General features: G+C 38.3%; 1 protein-coding gene across 2 annotated transcripts in view; it reads right to left on the minus strand.

Moving 5' to 3' along the window:
* The window catches only part of PKIA (cAMP-dependent protein kinase inhibitor alpha), a 104,571-nt gene extending 86,502 nt beyond the window's left edge, over positions 1-18,069 (minus strand). For both annotated transcript variants that reach the window (NM_001444955.1, NM_001444954.1), the window contains 1 exon segment: positions 17,910-18,069. The gene's annotated coding sequence lies outside the window, so the exon portion shown is untranslated.
* Positions 18,070-18,550: the final 481 nt, after the last annotated feature.

The following is an 18,550-nucleotide window of genomic DNA, read 5'->3' on the forward strand; positions in this document are numbered from 1 at the left end:
TCTTCACAACAACCCTGTGATTTTCCTGTTTTAAATACCAAGAAAAAACACATATTGGTTAAGTAACTTAGCCTAGATCATAGAGATAGAAAACAATAGAGGTAGGATTCAAACTAGGTGGGACTCAAAGTTCAAATTCACTTCCTAGGAGTTCCTGTTGTGGCACAGTGGAAACAGAAATCCTGAGGTTGCAGGTTCGATCCCTGGCCTCGCTCAAGTGGGTTGAGGATCTGGCATTGCCCTGAGCTGTGGTGTAGGTTGAAGACACGGCTCGGATCTGGCATTGCTGTGGCTCTGGCATAGGCCAGCAGCGACAGCTCCAATTAGACCCCTAGCCTGGGAACCTCCATGTGGCATGGGTGCGGCCCTAAAAAGACAAACAAACCAAAAAAAAACCCAAATTCACTTCCTAAAAGACATGATATGGACATAAATGGTACCCCAGACTCCCCATAATAAATAAAAAATAAAAATAAAGAGAGAAAGGGAAGGAGGAGGTCTTGTGATCAGTATATCTTAAAGACAATGTTTAGAGCTTTTTGATTCATTTTAAAAATTACTAAAAGCTTCCTGAGAGCTCTAAAAATAAAATTATCAAATTAAACATAAACCATTGATTTTATAATCATATATTTTGACACCAACCCAAGTGCTTTCCTTTAATAACGCTGTATTGCCATTTTATTTCATTTTCCATTTTATTTACTAAGGGATAATTTAAACACAGGTATTTAAACACACGGACACCTGAATGGGTTACTGATTTTTTTTCTTGTAAACAATGACCAAGATGCCAATCTTCTCTCCTTAATCAATGAACTATTTAGTGTCAGATCAATTTAGTGTCTAATTTAATTTTTGTGGTAAAATACTGATTTCACAAACCCTCTGAAGATGTTATAGGTCCACTATCTCAAACTGTATCAAAGAGGAGTTTTTTCCAAATGATATGGACTTTGCTTTCTCTATGATTGCGTTCTTCACAATCAATGAGATTGAAAAAGATGTGGAGATAAGAAAACTGTTGACTAATATTTTCTTATTAAAATCTGTGCCTTGCATTTTGAATTTTCTAAAAGTTCAAATCCTTTGTGGTTGAAAAGAGAAGAAAAACATCCTATGTCTTGTCCTGGATAAATGGACTGTGCTTGGTTGAGTGTCTTGAACTGCTCATACTTTAAGGTCCATCACCTTAAATTTCCACCTTACCAAAACCTCAGAGGGAACAGAGTATGGTTTGGCAAGGAACAGGGGAAAAGGTGGTGCCACCCATAATTCATTCCCACCACACCTACAAAAATAATCAAAATGAACTTGTATAGAATACCAATTATTTTGTATTAGGAGGGCATGGTATTGGTTCATACTGTTGTTTAATAAATATCTTATATATGCCTATCATAAAGCCAAGTACCAAACTGACCATTTGAGATGCAGAAATTTTTATGCTCTCAATATTTAACTGTTTTAAAATACCAGTTTACATTTGAATGCTTACCATAGCATATGATACCATTAACATATCATAATATGATACCAATAATACATGATACCATAATGTATGAAACCAATGTTGAGATGTCTAGGGACAAAAAAAAATATGAAATATAAAATATACCAACTGCCAGAGGCCAGCTCTGGCGGCCAGGGAGTGTACACTTTCCCGAAGGAGAGGGATGGATGTTGGCTTTTGCAACAGAGACAGTCTCTTTGTCCCTTCTTTCAGGGAGCTGGACTGCTCAAACTTTATTGGCAACAGTGGTTGATTATATAGACAGTTTTTCATTACAGATTACACCACAGTGTTAAAAGTGCATTGGTTAACTATTACATGGTATAGCAGCTATACATCATGTTTTAAGATCTCTATCTTAACTAAACTTAGTGAGTACTTTGAAGAGGCCATAGACACAAGAATTTGGCATTCACAAACTTTGTTTGTAGACTGGTGCTTATCTTCAAAGTGTTATGGCAGGGAGATAGTGTAAGTAAATATAAACCAACTTAACTAAACTAGCTATCACTTAAAAGCTTTTAAAACCAAGGACAAAACTCACAGCTAGGTTTTTTGGGTAATATATGTCTAACTTTTATGAACCTCATTAAGATCCTAACTCTAAAGTTTATAACTAGTTAATAGATAAACACTATGTTTTAACTAAGTTGGATTAAAATAGGGGAAAGTCCTTCAGGATGAAATTCTTATTATATTATTGTTGTAACTTTGTTAAATCACAAATCACCACAGGAAAATAAGAGTGGGAAATAAGAATAATAAGCAAATGATCAGGAAAGACTGAGGAAAACTGAATAACAAATAAAACAACGGGAAAGACTAGGTCACCCAAGAAACAATCCATGTTCTCCAGCGAAAACATGGAAATTGTTTTCCCAGGAAAGCCCCAATTCTTCCCCATCAACATCAAAATAGAGCTGTGTAACCTGAGGCCTGCCCTCAGCTTGTACCATACAGGCAGGCTTTCATCCTGACCAGAAGCCCACCTTTGGCATGTACCGTTCAGGCAGGCTTTTTATCCTGACCAGAAGCCCACCTTCGGCATGTACCATTCAGGTGAGCTCCCTTCCTTGGTAAGGAACCTGCCTTCAGGTTTTTCTGCCATCAGGCAAAGTCCTTTTTTTGAGTCTCTGCATCTCCTCGGCTCCCCGCAACCAACCAAATGCTACTATCTCATACCTTGCTTTGCAATCCTGGGTTGCTTTATAATATGAAGATGATGTAAGAAATGTAATTTAGGTACTGCTTCTATAGGATCAGCAGCTATGTCTCAACTAACTTATATCAATGGAGAGGCTCAGTAGGTACTTATTTATTTTTTATAAAACCTTTCGGTACTGATCTTTAGGTAATTCTCATAAGTGTGGGTGTGTCACAATAGTTAAGAACGTCAGCCCCATTTCACTTCAGCTTGATCCACTACAGGAAAGCACAAATTAGATAAGAGCAATTTACCCCAGAACAACTCACTTCCTTGAGATGAGAGGTAAACTTGGATGAACAATGATGCGTCATAATTTATTTTTGAGAGTAGTGGTTTTTAAAAAAGTGCTCATGTAGTCTTTTCAGAATGAATCCTTCTAAGATGCATTATTCTCCAGTGATTATAATACCTTATAATTTAAAAAACCCACACATATAAATTTTACTTTTTGAAAGTTTTATTTATCACCATAATAACAAATATCAAGAGATTAAAATCTTTAGTGTCTTTACAACATGATGGACTTTAAATCTGAATTTGGATTTGGTAAATTTGACGGATTATTCTGAGTGATTCCATTGGCTATCTACCAATTCAAATTCAACATTATTTCTGCAAGTCCTAACAGGATTAAGTTTTGTTGAATGGATAGAGGGTATGAGCATCCTGGTTGGTTTTCACTACATTTCAATTGAAAGAAAACCCGAGTGAAAGGTCATGGAGAGGAGTGTAAGAAATGGCACTAACGATATCACTGACGTCTATTGACTCAGATCCTACAATATACAACAGAAGGATCAAAGCAGGTTGTGTTGCTGCTGTTCTTGCAAAGACCAAAAATCTTCAGTTTCATAGCCATTGCAGTCCATCATTTAAGAGGTGGATTGGTGTTGCTTATTCAGGCAAATGTCAGAAAGCTTATTTGTTTTATCTCTGTTTTGTTTTGTTTTGCTTTTTAGGGCTGCACCCATGGCATATGGAAGTTCCCAGGCTAGGGGTCAAATCACAACTACAGCTGCCGGCCTACACCACAGCCACAGCAACACAGGATCCGAGCCACATCTGCGACCTACACCACAGCTCACAGCAATGCCAGATCCCTGACTCACTGAGTGAGGCCAGAGATTGAACCTGCAGCCTCATGGATACTAGTCAGATTCGTTTCCACTGTGCCACAAGGGGAACCCCTATTTTATGTCTGTTTTTTAATGAGGGTTTGATCAGACAGTGATAAACACAAAGTAAATAAATGGAGAAGTATTTATTAATAGGTCCCTTCCTCCAAATCAACCAAAGAAAAGGCATACCTTAAAATACTGTTGTGAAATGTTTAGGGTATGTTTATCTGTGTTCTTGCAACCCTTCACTTTTAAGTAGCTGTTCAAAATATGTTACGAACATCCTTGCCCTTTTGGCCTGTTAATGTCCAATTCAAGTAAAACATATGATGCAATCGCCAGCAAGCTCTCTGTTTCTCCTTTCTTGGACAAGGCAAATTAGAACAGTCTTCCTCTAAGGAAAGTAGCTAAAAGTTTTGCCAACTGTGTTCATACTTCAGATATTTCAATATTCTGCAGTTTAGCTTCATAAGTCACTCTCATGACTGGGCTTTAACTATTCTGTTTTAACATAAATTAAAAAGGATATATTAAAGAGAAACTAAGGGGAAAAAACAACAAAGTAAAAGATTTATCATAATGCAGGTACACAAATTTGAACTAAAAAAAGATTTAGGTTAAAATTTAATCTATTTTTTATTTTTTAAATTAATCTAACTAAAAATTTAGACTAGGCTAGATACGAATGATCCACTGCTGAAGCTTAACAAACCCTAGCTATAGACAGTTCTAGTTTTCTACATTGTTGTTACAAGATCTGACTGACATCTGTGATGTACTCTATAGTATTTCTGAAATGATATGTGATTGAGAGACATGAAATCTTTCAATACTTGTGTATAGAATTTTTCCTCCATAAATTAGAAATGAAAAAAGTAAGATTATTTCCTTCCTCCAATCACATTAAAATGGACTCCCTTATATTACCTGAATTCATTTTAAAGACAGTCATAAATGGTTACAGAAAATACAGGCATACTATCTGTTGAAAAAGTTCATGGTTTTTATAGTCAGTGTACGCCATTTAAATTACTATGTTTGTGCATAATCTCTGACCCAACAATACCACTTCAAACCACTCTAAGAATTCTTCCATCTAAAGTAAAAACACTGATATATAAAGATACACACCTCTATGTCCATTATCACACTGCTTGAAATCATAAAACAATTCGGAACTTAGTAAATGTGTATCAATGGGTTTTGAGTGAATTAAATTATGGCACACTCACAGTGCACAGTGCTGGGCATTTACTAAAGGTTATGCGATAGTGTTGTGTGCTAGATATCACTGATATAACAGAAAGGCAATGTACCAAAAGTGTTTTCCAACTAAATATTACCATATGTGGTATATATATAGACAATGAAATATCATTCTGCCTTAAAAAGGAATGAAACTGTGATACATGCTATAATATTGATGAACTTTGAAAACATGATAAATGAAAGAAGCCAGGCACAAAAAGACAAATATTGTATGATTCCACTTCTATGAGGTAATTAGAATAGGCAAATTATAGACACAGAAAATAAAACAGAATTTACCAGAGGCTGAGGAGAGGAGAGAAATAAGGGGTTATTGTTTAGTGAGTACAGTTTTTGTTTAGGATAAAAAAGTTCTTAAAATGGACAGTTATGATGGTTGCTCAACATTGCGAATGTACTTAATACCAATGAATTGCACCCTTAAAAATGATAAATTTTATGTTATGTACATTTTACCAAAGTAAAAAATAAAAATCTATAAAGTACAGATTTACCTCATATTAGGCTCATGAAGTTTCTATCAAATTATACTTATTTTAGAAGCTTATACAGTTATTATCATAATTGGGAACCTGTAAAGAAAGCAACAGTTTAGCTGTCTTTTTGAGTTTTCTACCTCTTCCTCTTTCCATCTCTATTATTTCTAGATTAATGTTCTTTTCATACCTTTATTTGACTACTAGCATTAGTAGGAACCATACTAGCTGGTAATGGTTTCCTTAAGTATCGGCTAAAATTTTTAAAGCATTTTTATGTGGTAATTGCTTTAGAACCTGGGAGAGATGTCACTCTTTCTTTAACCTGACGAAAGCAAATACATTACTCTAGACAGCATTACTAGAAAGAAACAGTAACTTTGAGGCAGACATACGTCCATCCTAAGAAAACTGAATATATTTCAAAGTAGACTACACCACTCAACTGCTGGCAATGTTCTTCTGCATATTTGGCAGTATATAGTACTGTATGTCTGAGAACTGTTTCTTTTTTGCACAAATGATTTTGATTGGAAAAACCCTAAATAAATCATTTGGAATGTGTCACGTTTAGAGCTCCTTCTGGGATTCCTTTTCCATGAATCAAGGATTTTTGACTCACTATTCTCATTGGCACTTGCTTCCTAGTCACTTCAGCTGCCTTTGTGCCAGTGGCAGTGAAGAGCTCTTATTTTAGGTCCTAAAGCTAGGAGAACAATAAAAAGAGAACTTCATTTCAAGTGCCAGAAATATCTGGGCTACAAAGGACACACACATTGTCAACATGAGCTCAGAGTGGGGTGACATCGCTAAGATCATTCCTGGTTCTGCTCCCCCTCACGGGAGGAACAGCTAACAATTATTTGGGGACAGGACACTATTTGAGAGAACCTTATTACACATAGGTGAGGCTGAAGAACCCCTTGCACCACAGACACCAAGACAGATGGCATTAAAAGAGAGAAGCAACTACACATTCATTGATCACACTGCTCCATGGGTGAGGTCTCCCTTGAGCCTCTGATTCCTCCCATAGGAGAAGAGAACTGGGGGACAGCCAGCAACCCCCCCCATCCCTTTTGTGGGAGCCACTGCTCTGATCTGACCCACTATGCTTGCAGGGGAATCTGTGGGGCTTGACCACTGAAAGTTGGACTGTGATAAAGGGGGAAGGGACACGCAACAGTCAGCACATGGATTGTGACAGAATTCATACCTCAGTACCCAAGCAGTGATCACAACCAGCATCTTTGCTCATCAACAGAGCTGGTGGGCTGGGGGTACAGTACAACCAGGGGACTTAGCAAGGTACAGATCTGCCTGATTTGCATCAGCCATAGAGCCAAGTTTGCCCACACTCAAGAAAAGAGAGGAGTCATAGCCACTCACCGTGGAGAGCGTCTCTAGCCATCTGACCCAAAGGGCTTGCAATAAATCCTGGAAGCTCTGGCCCAGTGGTGCTCCAGCTGAGAGGTGGGCAGGCAGAGCTGATTAATCCCAAAGCAAAGTTAGTAATGGCTCTGGGCGTTCCTGTGCTATGCATAGGCAGGGAGATTAATTCATAGACACGGCGGAGGGTAGCCCCCAGCTCCTTCCAACTAGAGAGCCTGCTTGAGAAATTAAGAATAGCCAAGAGTGTGCCTCCTCCTTCTGTCCAGGCAAAGAAGCCAAGCCTAGCCCCATCCCACTTGCTGTGGAGGGTTATCTTCCTGCCCCATCTGACTAGAAGGGCTGATAACAACTCCTGGAAGCTGTGCAGCCCAGCAGTATTCATGCCTAGAGAAGGATGGGCAAAGCTGATGGTGTGCAAAGAATATTCAGCCAGAAAACCTAGGGTGTGGCCTGGCTTGAATTAAGACAACAAAGAGCCTTACTGGCTTTACAGCTGCTACTCCTGCTGCACCTGGGCAAGAAATCTAATTCATAAACCTGCTCATTGCTGAATATAGTCTTCAGCCCATCCAACCAGGGGCCTAACCAGAGTACACAGAAGCTGTGTACACAGAAGCTATTCCACAGTCCTAGATACAGTGGCATCTAAACAGCACAGCCCATGCTGCCCCCATCTGTAGAGTAAAACCACTGTTCTCACCTGACTACCCACTCTGGCTTGATTTGGGTCCCCAAACAATGAGCTATATAGGCCCTCAGTCCTGTTCTATTTCCCTGTCAGGAACTAATCCATAGCCTCACCTATTACTGAATATAATACCCAGAAAAGTTTGGAGAAGGAGCCTAGTTACTCAAATATGCAGATGCCGATGTAAGGAATAAGGATCACCAAAAATTTAGGCAAATATGACACCACCAAAGGAAACTAATAAAGCTCTAATAACTGACCTTAAAAAAAATGAAGACCTATGACCTGCCAGACAAAGAATTCAGAAAAGATTCCGCTTGGCTTTTAGTGTACGGATGTCGTTTCAAGACTTTTGAGCAGAGACATATATTTTCTGGTGAATAACCACAGGGTGGGGGACATGGGCATGGCTGTGGGGGCACCACTGACCTGCTTCCCTTTGGAATAATCCCTGCGATCTCCCCCATACGTCCTTTGGAATCCTGGTGGTACTCGACCTGTGTTTCCCTGTGGGGTCCACAGTTCACTGCAAGCCGCTGTACAACTCTGCTGCATTGTAAGGCCTTTCTCAACAGAGATGCATGGCAGGGGGTTCAATGCCTTGATATAAATCTGAGTTACTAACATATTCAGACTTTTTTTGAATGGGCCATTTTTGGGCCTCTTGGTTTGGCTTTCTGTCTTCCTTCCCGTTTTCTGTCTTCCATTCTCCTTGGTTTCTCTCCGTATCTGTGTGTGTCACAGGAATTCTATCCTCTTCAATGCAATGCTTGGTTCTAATGTCGTGAATATTCTATTGGTCTATTTTTCTCTCTTTCTACTTATTGTCATCTATTTGTCTATATGTCTATTTATGGTTCTTTCTCTGGATTTTACTTTCTTCAAGGATTTTGAGCCAATTGAGGGTGCTTTTTTCCTTCTGGAGACTCAGTGGAGACACTGGATCATGGTTTTTGTCTGTGGTTGAAGATACAATGTATTTTGGTGTATTGGGAACTTTGCAGAGTTGTTTTTGGCCTGGTGTGGTCATGGATCTGTAGTCTGATTCCTCTCTAAAATATCAGCAAGTATATTTACAATGGGGAAGGGTGTTTGGGCACCTGTTGCCCCATAGATCTGGGGTGCCTGGGGAATGGTTGAGCCCAAAATATGGAAATGTCTTTGACGGTTTCAGGAAAAAGAATAAGGGGCCAGAAAGAAATTGAGGGACCCACTTTCCTGCAGGAAGGGTGGAGCAGAGCGTGGAAGTGTGTGGGGTGTGGAAGGGTGTGAAATGATTTGTGACTGGTGTGGAAGGCTGCGGGGATAGCAGTTTGGAGTGTGGAGGTGTGTGGGTCCTGCAGAGCAAAGCACAATGGGTCTGGAGTGTGGTGGGGTCTGAACTGGAGTGTCAGTCTGTTTGGCTCGCCATGAAGACCACTGAGGCTGCATTTAGGGGATCAGGGAGACTCTGAGCTGGCCTGTCATTTTAGAGTGCCTTAGGTTCTTAAAAAAAAAAAAAAAAAAAAAAAAAAAAAGAATTCAGAAAAATCTTCTTAAGGAAGTTTAGTAAACTATAAGAAAACACAAACAACTACGTGAAATTAGGCAAACAATGGATTAATAAAACAAGAAGTTTGAGAAGCAAATATCAACATCAAAAAGCAAAAACAAAAAAACCCAAAAACAAACAAACAAAAAACAACAACAACAACAAAAACACAAACGCAAACAGGAATACTGGAATTTAAAATTATAATTACTGAACTAAGGAATTCAATATATTTTCAAAGGTGGATTCAACCATGCAGAAGAAAGAATCAGCAAACTGGAAGATAAGACATTAGAATTTACCCAGTGAGAGGAACAAAAAGAAAAAAGAGAAAAGAGTGAAGAAAGCCTACAGAAATTATGGGACACAATGAAAAGCAAAACGTTTGTGCTATGGGAATTCCAGAAGGAGAAGAGAGAGAGAAAGGGATGGAAAATATATCTAAAGCAATAATGGCTAAAAAGTTCCCAAACCAGAAATGAGAAATGAATATCCAGAACCATGAGGACCGAATGACCTCAAATAGGTTAAACTCAAATAAGGCTACACTGAGACATGTTGTAATTAAATCATCAAATTCAAAGACAAAGAAAAAATTTTAAGAGCAGTAAGAGAAAAGAGAGAAATTACCCAAAGGTTACCCCCATAAGACTATCAGTGAATTTTCAACAGAAACTTTTCAGGCCAGGAAAGAATGGGATGATATATTCAAAATATTGAAAGAAAATAACTGTCAACCAAGAATTCTGTCCTTTAGAAAAAAAAGGAGAGATAAAGATTTTTCTGAACAAACAAAAGCTGGAAGGGTTTATTACCACATGCCTTACAAGAAATGCTGAAGTGGAAGTAAAAAAAAAGCCAATTGATATCATACAAACCTTAAAAGGTAGCATAAGTATCACTGATGATTGTAAACATATAGTCATAGTTAGATGTTGCAATATGGTAACAGTGGTGTTTAATTCACTTATAAGTTTAGTTTAAATGTTAAAAATACAAACAAAACCAAACATAATAACTACAGTAATTTATTATTGGTTACATGATATAAAAAGCATAAATTGTGAAAGCAAAAACCTAAAATGTGAAGAAGTAAAAATTTAATGTTTACAAATTCTATTGATGGTATTATCAATTTCAAACAATTATAATTTATTTTATATAAGCCACTTGGTATCCACAGGGAAAATCTTATAGTAATTACACAAAAGAACATGATAAAAAGTCAAAGCATACTGATACTAAAAGATGTCAAAACAAAGAAAAGACAGCAAAATAAGAAACAGGGAAAAATGGACCTACAGAACAACCAAAAAACAATGAGCAAAATGGTACTAAGTCCATGCCTATCAATAGTTTAAAACTGTAGAAATTAATGTAATATTGCAAATCAACTATATTTCAATAAATTTTTAAAAGTAATTTAAACACAACTGGATTAACTTATCCAGTTAAAGACAGAATGGCTGAAGGGATTTAAAAAACAAAATCCAGGAATTCCCTTGTGGTGTAGTGGATTAAGGATCTGGTGTGGTCAATGTAGTGGCTTCGGTTGCTGCTGTGGCATGGGTTTAATCCTTGGCCTAGGAACTTCCACAAGCCATTGGCACAGCCAAAGGAAAAAACCAACAAGAAGACAATCAGAAAATTCAGGGACACATGGAAATTAAACAACGGTTTTCTGAATAACCAATGGCTCTAAGAAGAAATTAAAAAGGAAATTTAAGTTACTTGAGACCAACAAAAATGGAAACAACATATCAGAATTTATGGGACGCACAAAAGCACTTCTCAGAGGGAAGTTCATAGCAATATACAACTACATTAAGAAGCAAGAAAAATCTCAAATAAACAACCAAACACTATATCTTCAGGAATTAGAAAAAGAAGAACAAGCTGAGCCTAAAATTAGTTAACAAAGGAAATAATAAAATATCAGGGCAGAAATAAATGAAATAGAAAACAGGAAAGCAATAGAAAGAATTAACCAAACTAAGAATTGGTTCTTTGAAAAGATAAATGAAACTGACAAACCCTTCACTATACTAACCAAGAAGAAAAGAGAAAGGACCCAAATCAACAAAATTATAAATGAAAAAGGAGACAATATAACTGATAACATAGAAATTCAAAGGATTATAAGAGGTTACTATCAACAACTATCCACCAATAACTGGACAACCTAGAAGAAACGGAAAAGTTCTTATAAACATTCAACTTACCAAGATTAAATCAAGAAAAAATAGAAAATCTAAAGAGATCAGTTGCTTGTAAGGAGACTGAATCGGTAATCAAAAATGTCCCATTGAAGAAAAGCCTAGAACCAAGGGGCTTCATTAGTAAATTTTACCAAACATTTAAACATTCAGTCCTTCTCAAACTCTCCCAAAAACTGAAGAGGAGAGAATACCGTCAAACTCATTTATGAGGCCAGCATTATCTTGATACCAAACTAGAAAAGGATGCTACCAGCAAAAAAAAACTACAAGCCATTATCCCTGATGAATATAGGTGCAAAAAAAAAGAAATCTATAAATAAATTAAATAATAGCAAACTGAATTCAGCAGCACAACAAAAGGATCATCTACCAAGATCAAGTGGGATTCATCCCTAGCATGCAGGAGGGTCCAACATATGCAAATCAATCAATGTAATAGAACATATCAACAGAATGAAAGAAAAGAATGATGTGGTCATCTCGACAGATGAAAATTAAGCATTGACAAAATTCAGCATCCAGTCATGATAAAAACTCTTAACAAATGAATAGAAAGAACATTTCTCAACATCATAAAGGCCATCGAGTCTACAGGTGATAACATACTCAGTGGTTAATGGTTAAAAGCTTTTTCTCTAAGATCAGGGACAAGATAAAGGTGCCCACTCTCACTTCTATTCAACATAGTATTAGAAGCCCTAGCTAGAGCTATCAAAAAAGAAAAGGAAATAAAAGGCATCAGAATTGGAAAGAAAGATGTAAAACTGTCTCTGTTTACAGATAACATGATTTTTATATATGGGAAATCCTAAAGACTCAACCAAAAAACTGTGGGATCTAATTAATGAATCCAGTAATGCTGCAGGATAAAAAATTAACATATGGAAATCAGTAGCAATTCTATACACTAAAACAAATTTTCTGAAAAAGAAATGAAGAAATTGATGTAATTTACAATAGTAGCAAAAACAATTAAATACTCATAAATTTAACTAAGGAGGTGAAAGTTCTCTACTGGGAAAACTAGAGGACAATGATGAAAAAAAATTGAAGGTTTAAGTAAATGAAAAAGTATCCCATTTTCATGAATTGGAAGAAGACTGTTAAAATGTCTACCCAAACATTTAGACTGTTAAAACACTACCCAAAGCCATCTATAGATTCAATGCAATCAACACAACAAGTTTAGGGAATGCACTAAGACCATAGTGAGATATCATCTCACGCCTATTAGAAGGGCCATCGTCAAAAAATTAAGAGATAGGTTATGCTGGTGCGGATGTGGAGAAAAAGGAAAACTTTGTGCTGTTGGTGAGAGTGTAAATTGGTATAGCTGCTATGGAGAACAGTATGGAGGATTCTCAAAAAATTAAGACTAGAGCTATATATATATGATCCAGCAACTGCACTTCTGAGACTAAACTCAAAGGAAAACACTAACTACAAAAGATTATCTGCACCCCCATGTTCACAGCAGCATTATTTATAACAGCCAAGACACAGAAACAGCCTAGGTTGCGTATTGATGGATTAATGGACAACCTCTTTATACAATTAAATAATCTTCATCTATAAGAAAATAAGGAGGAAGTTTCTCTGTGGCACAGAAGGTTAAGGATCCAGTGTCGCCACAGCTGTGGCACAGGTCGTAACTGCAGCATGGTTTCCATCCCTAGCCTGGGAACTTCCACATGCTGCAGGTGCAGCCAAGAAAAAAAAAAAAAAGAAGTGCTTACTTATCTAAGACACCTTCCCTTCCCCTGCTGACTAGTTTTCAGTAGAATGCAAACATACTAAAGCAGGTACAACTTCTTTAAAGTTTTTATTTTACAATGCTTACTATGGTGGGTTTTTTTGGTTTTTGTGTTTTTTAATATGGATGAGCCAGTATTCATTTTAGTGGATGTAAGCTCACAACTTTTTTTTTTTTTTTCTGTCTTTTTGCCTTTTCTAGGGACGCTCCTGTGGCATATAGAGGTTCCCAGGCTAGGGGTCTAATCCGAGCTGTAGCCACCGGCCTATGCCAGAGCTTACAGCAGCACGGGATCCGAGCTGCGTCTGCAACCTCCACCACAGCTCATGGCAGTGCCGGATCCCCAACCCACTGAGCAAGGCCAGGGATCGAACCCGCAACCTTGTGGTTCCTAGTTGGATTCGTTAACCACTGAGCCACGACAGGAACTCCAAGCTCACAATAACTTTTGTTGAATATAACTATTTGAATGTACTTTCACTATATTTATTATTATATAAGAATTTTAAACAACTAAAACCAACTCGCACACATATTTAGAGCCTAACTTGCTGGGAGTATAGGTAGACAAAGACCCCTGGGAAACAACAACTAATTTTTTCACTAAAATCAAATTGCAAAGCAGCTACTTTGCACATCCATAGCTAGGCACCGTACTATGGGTTGCAAGTAATAAAAAGTTGTTAGTTACAGACTCTGTTCTATAGGGCTATTTTAGAAGAGCAAATCGTGTTCTCACAAAAAGAGAGACCAAAATAGAAAGTGTCATAGGAATTTAGACAAGGGAGAAACACATCTGACAGGAAAAGGAAGGTGGATGTGGGGAAGGCTTTACAGAAGAGGCAGTGTCTGATGTGAGCAAGGTTTCAACATGTAGCAAGCAGGATGAGTGAAAGAAACAAATTAATGATATTATGGCGAGTAAACTGGAAATAAATACCACTTGGTTTTGGCTGGTCATGGGGTAATTTAAAGGGATAATGAGAAACTAGATAATGAGATATTTCAGTGCCTCATATATATTACTTATTAATAATATTTTAAGCATAAGCATTTAAAAAAGAACAATATGGGGTAGAAGATTAGGAGGTACAAACTGTTTTGTATATAATAAGCTATGAGGATATATTGCACAACATAAGGAATATAGTCATAATTTATAATAACCACGAACAGAATATAACCTTTAAAAATTGTAACTATATTGTACACTGGTAATATATATTACACATCAATGATATTTTAAGTTAAAAATATTATTTTACACTTACATGTGGAATCTAAAAAAAGGACACAATGAACTCTGCAAAGCAGATACTGACTCACAGACTTTGAAAAACTTATGGTTTCCAAGTGAGACAGATTGGGGGGTGGGGGATGCATTGAACGTTTGGGATGGAAATGCTATAAAATTTGGTTGTGATGATCGTTGTACAACTATAAATGTAATAAAAATTCACTGAGTAACAAAAAAAGATAAATAAAAATGTTATTTTAGTGAATGAAACACTAATCAGTAAAGTTTTTAAAAGAACATAGGAGAGAACTTAAAAATAAAGACATAATGAACATGGTGAAACAGTAAAGAAATCTGGCAGAGGCCATTGACTACTTTAAAAATAGCACTATTTCTACCCATTCTCAATGGAGGCAATGGCGAAATACAAATGACAACTCTTCTTCCGCCTTATTAACCCTACTTTTCTTTTTCCATCTTTCAAAATCTCAGGATAAGGCTATTTCAATTGTAGCTAATGACAGTAATGAAAAACCAGAAAATGACTTTTGTTAGGAGAGGGCAACTTTGATTCCTAAATATGTACTCAATTTACTGATAATACTGACCACCACTGGAGTAAATTTTTATGTGATTAGAAAGCAACATATTGATTTCTTTTTTCATTTGTTTGCTTGTTTGTTGGCCTTGTCTATGGCATTGGAGAGTTCCTGGGCCAGGGATGAAAATCACACCACAGCAGTGACCCACTGTCCATCCACTGACAATGCTGGATCCTCATCCTTAACCCGCTGCACCACAGGAAAACTCCAGCAACAGACTGACTTCTATTCTATCTTGTCAAAACTACAAAAAGTTCCTACAGTTCATTTAGCATCTAATAGTGCACATCTTCCTATTTTGTATTCCTCCTCCATTTCTTAACACTAGGCAATTAATGTTTCCTTTCTCTGGTAATTTTTTTTTTTTAAAAAGGGAAATAAAGTCATAAATCAGTTTTAGTCGGGAAATCATACACATATTTCTTCCTAGGACTCTGAATTTAGAAACTTGCCTCAGAAATTGTTTAAATATAATAAAGCCCAGATGCAGAAATCCTTTAAATTTAATTATCATATTCAGTTGTACTGAAACAAGAAATTAAATTTTCTATCTTGTTTTCTTTCTTCCCAAAAAGGCTTCTCCAACCCTCATCCATAACTTCATGCATCCTCACCTGTAAAATCACTGGCAGTTATGACACCAGCTTAGGCAGCACCAATCTCCTAATCCTGACCCATTTCCTATCAAAGAATTCAGTTTTTCCAGAAACCAAGTAATAGACGCTGTCAATTTCTTACCATCATTAGGATATATTCACGTCTTATACTTCAGTATAAAGACAGTTTTTAAAATTACAGAAATTCTTATAGTACTTAAGGTCAGTTGCACTAATCTGTATGCTGTATGTCACATACTTTGGGCTACTTTCTTAAAAATGAATTATTATTTTAACATGTTTCTCACTCTCACTTATTATCAGAATAATTATTCCTATGGTTGAATATTTTATGATTAGGCCAGAAAGGTGGTAGAATAAAGGGTTTTGCTGTTCTCCTTTGTTCCCCTAGTTGGTGTGCCAGAGTCAAATTTTTGGAATTCTGAAATTTAACATTTCAAACACAAACTACATTCAACAGATAATAATAACAACAAAAACAAGCCAAAAAAAAAAAAAAAATTTGACCCAGAGGTTTTCATGGTCCAGGAAAACAGTTCCTGGAATGGGCCACTTGGAATAGGATTTGCCCACTCCCTCCACTCCTTCTGCCCCAAATACTGACGGTAGAGACAAAGAAACCAATTCCAGTCTTTTCAAAGTGTATTTATAAATTGAGAATTTATCACCAAAAACCAATAATGATGTATAATAGAATGAACATGATTTTGCAGAACCAATATCTTCGTCTAAAAACAATATTTAAAAAAGCAGAGCTAATATTTTTCGCTATAAACCCTGCCCCGCTTTTCCACTGATTTCCTATTTCAATTTGCTAAAATAAAACTGCTCAGCTTTTGAGTCCAATTGACTCTTTCATTGCAAATGTAAAGATAACAAATCTCCTTTTAAATAGAATGGTGGCACACAGAACACCACACAGTCTGGCTTATTGCAACTGTTCTCCGTTGGTGAAGTGGCACATTTGCAATCCCCACCACAGCCATCTTAACCATTTCACAGAATAACATTCACATGTACATCCCTCCGTGGGCAACAGGAAGAGGCAGGAGCTTGGCAGCAAGGCACTTGTGTGGGGAAATCCTAGGTTAGAACCCTTAAAAGGGGAGACTAACTTGAGGATGCTCAAATATCCTGAAGTTTAAATTGGGCCAGCTCCCCTGGCTTTCTGACTGCCTGTGGGGAAAGCCTCTCTGGAAACTCTTTGGAGGTTATTGAGGAATCCTAGGACAAATGCACTGCTTGCTTTTGAGGGAGGGCTTGCCTCATACTCTACCAAGCTAGATATCTCACAACCCAGATGGATTTAAAAAGATCCAAGTAAATACTGGATAGACTGACACTCACATTTCTACTTCCACCTACTCCCATGCACAGGGAGCAAAATACGTAGGTATGGACCGCTTTCTCACACCCCAACAGTTTCTGCTGTCCTCGAAAGCTGGCCAGTAGCCACAGGCGCTACAATGGAGTTATCAGAAACCATATCGGTAATAGGCTTAAAGGATTTTTCATACCATGTATTAGGGTGACGGACACAGGTAACAGCTCAAACGCGGTGAAGAGCAATGCCCTTTCTGGGTCCTTGACAAAATCAGTCATGGAACAGAGGTGGTGGACAGGAGCTGAAAAGAGTGGCGTGGGAAGGGGCACAGCATGGGAGGGGGGGTAATCAATGACATGATTGACAAGAGAAGATGGTAAATTGAAAGGAGAAGTAGAGACAAGTGCTGCTAACCCAAGCTGAACTCCAAGAGATAAGTTTCTCCTCTAATGTGAGACTCCTTCTAAAGGTTCCATTGAAGTGGCTGTTTGACATTGAAATGTGCACAACCCCATTCTGATAACTGGAAAGGGAGAGGGTAGAGGAAGGAGGAAGAAGAAGGAAGATTCCTGATTACTTCTCCAGGCTGCTGCCAAGGACCTGCTGCTCCCAAAGCAGAAATTAACCAAGTGAAGGTTGAAGGTAGCAGCGTAAATGTGCAGCTCAAAAATTATTTTACATTTTGAATCCTCTTCAATGTCTAAGCGAGTCTGGCTTTGCAATGGTTGATTATCTTTAAAGAGTATAAAGGCTGACCGCCTTCTTTGTTTGCCCAGTAACACCGCTCCTCCAATCTCAGGCACTTGGCTGATTAACATTTCAATTCCAGTTGTTGCTCCCTTTCCCACTGCAGAATGCAGGAGGGACATTCCCCTTCTTCCCTCTGTATTACAAACCCCATTATTAACCGAGCGGAAAGCACCGCGCAGTGTGGCCGAGGCTAATAATAGCGAGGCTGCTTACCTTCTCCGGATCAAGTCAGCGCATGTCCCCAGCGCCCACTGCCCCGGGGCCGCAGTGCCACCGCGCCGGGCCGGTACGTGGTCAGCTCCACCGGCCCCCACCCCACCTGCCAGCTGCAGCAGCTGCTCCCGCCGCCAAGCTCCGGCCGCATGAAGTCATCCCCCGCCCCGGGCCGGATCGCCACATTCCGCGCCAGCCGCGGGGGGAGAGGGACATCTCCCGGCTGCAGGGACTGGCTCCTGGAAATTGTGACCGACGACCGCTACCCTTCCCGCTTTTAGGATAATTTTCTATTAATGCTTTTACCGAGGACGCGTCGCTGGACGGGAGACCGAGAGAGAAGAGCCAGAGAGACTTTCTCTGCATAGCGCCTTTCCGCCGAGCGCTCCCCTGTCCCTCCCGCGGCATGGACAGCTCCATTCTGCTGTGTGGGTTTCCCACCCTCTTCATCTTCCTTATCAGTATTGTTCATTTCGCTAAATTTGAGAGTGGAATTAGCTTTTAAGATAAACATTCAGATACTCCGAAAATGTTTTAAATTGGCAACCAGTTTTTCCAAACCTCTTGTATCAGGCTCTACTTTCTCCCAAGGCGGGCGCGCGCGTACACACACACACACACACACACACACACACGTACAC

Source organism: Sus scrofa, chromosome 4 (genome assembly GCF_054392235.1).
Source record: "Sus scrofa isolate SSC_HxYL_T2T_F1_AM1 chromosome 4, Sscrofa_HxYL_maternal_Yorkshire_Landrace_v2.0, whole genome shotgun sequence".
Taxonomy (NCBI): Eukaryota; Metazoa; Chordata; class Mammalia; order Artiodactyla; family Suidae; genus Sus; species Sus scrofa.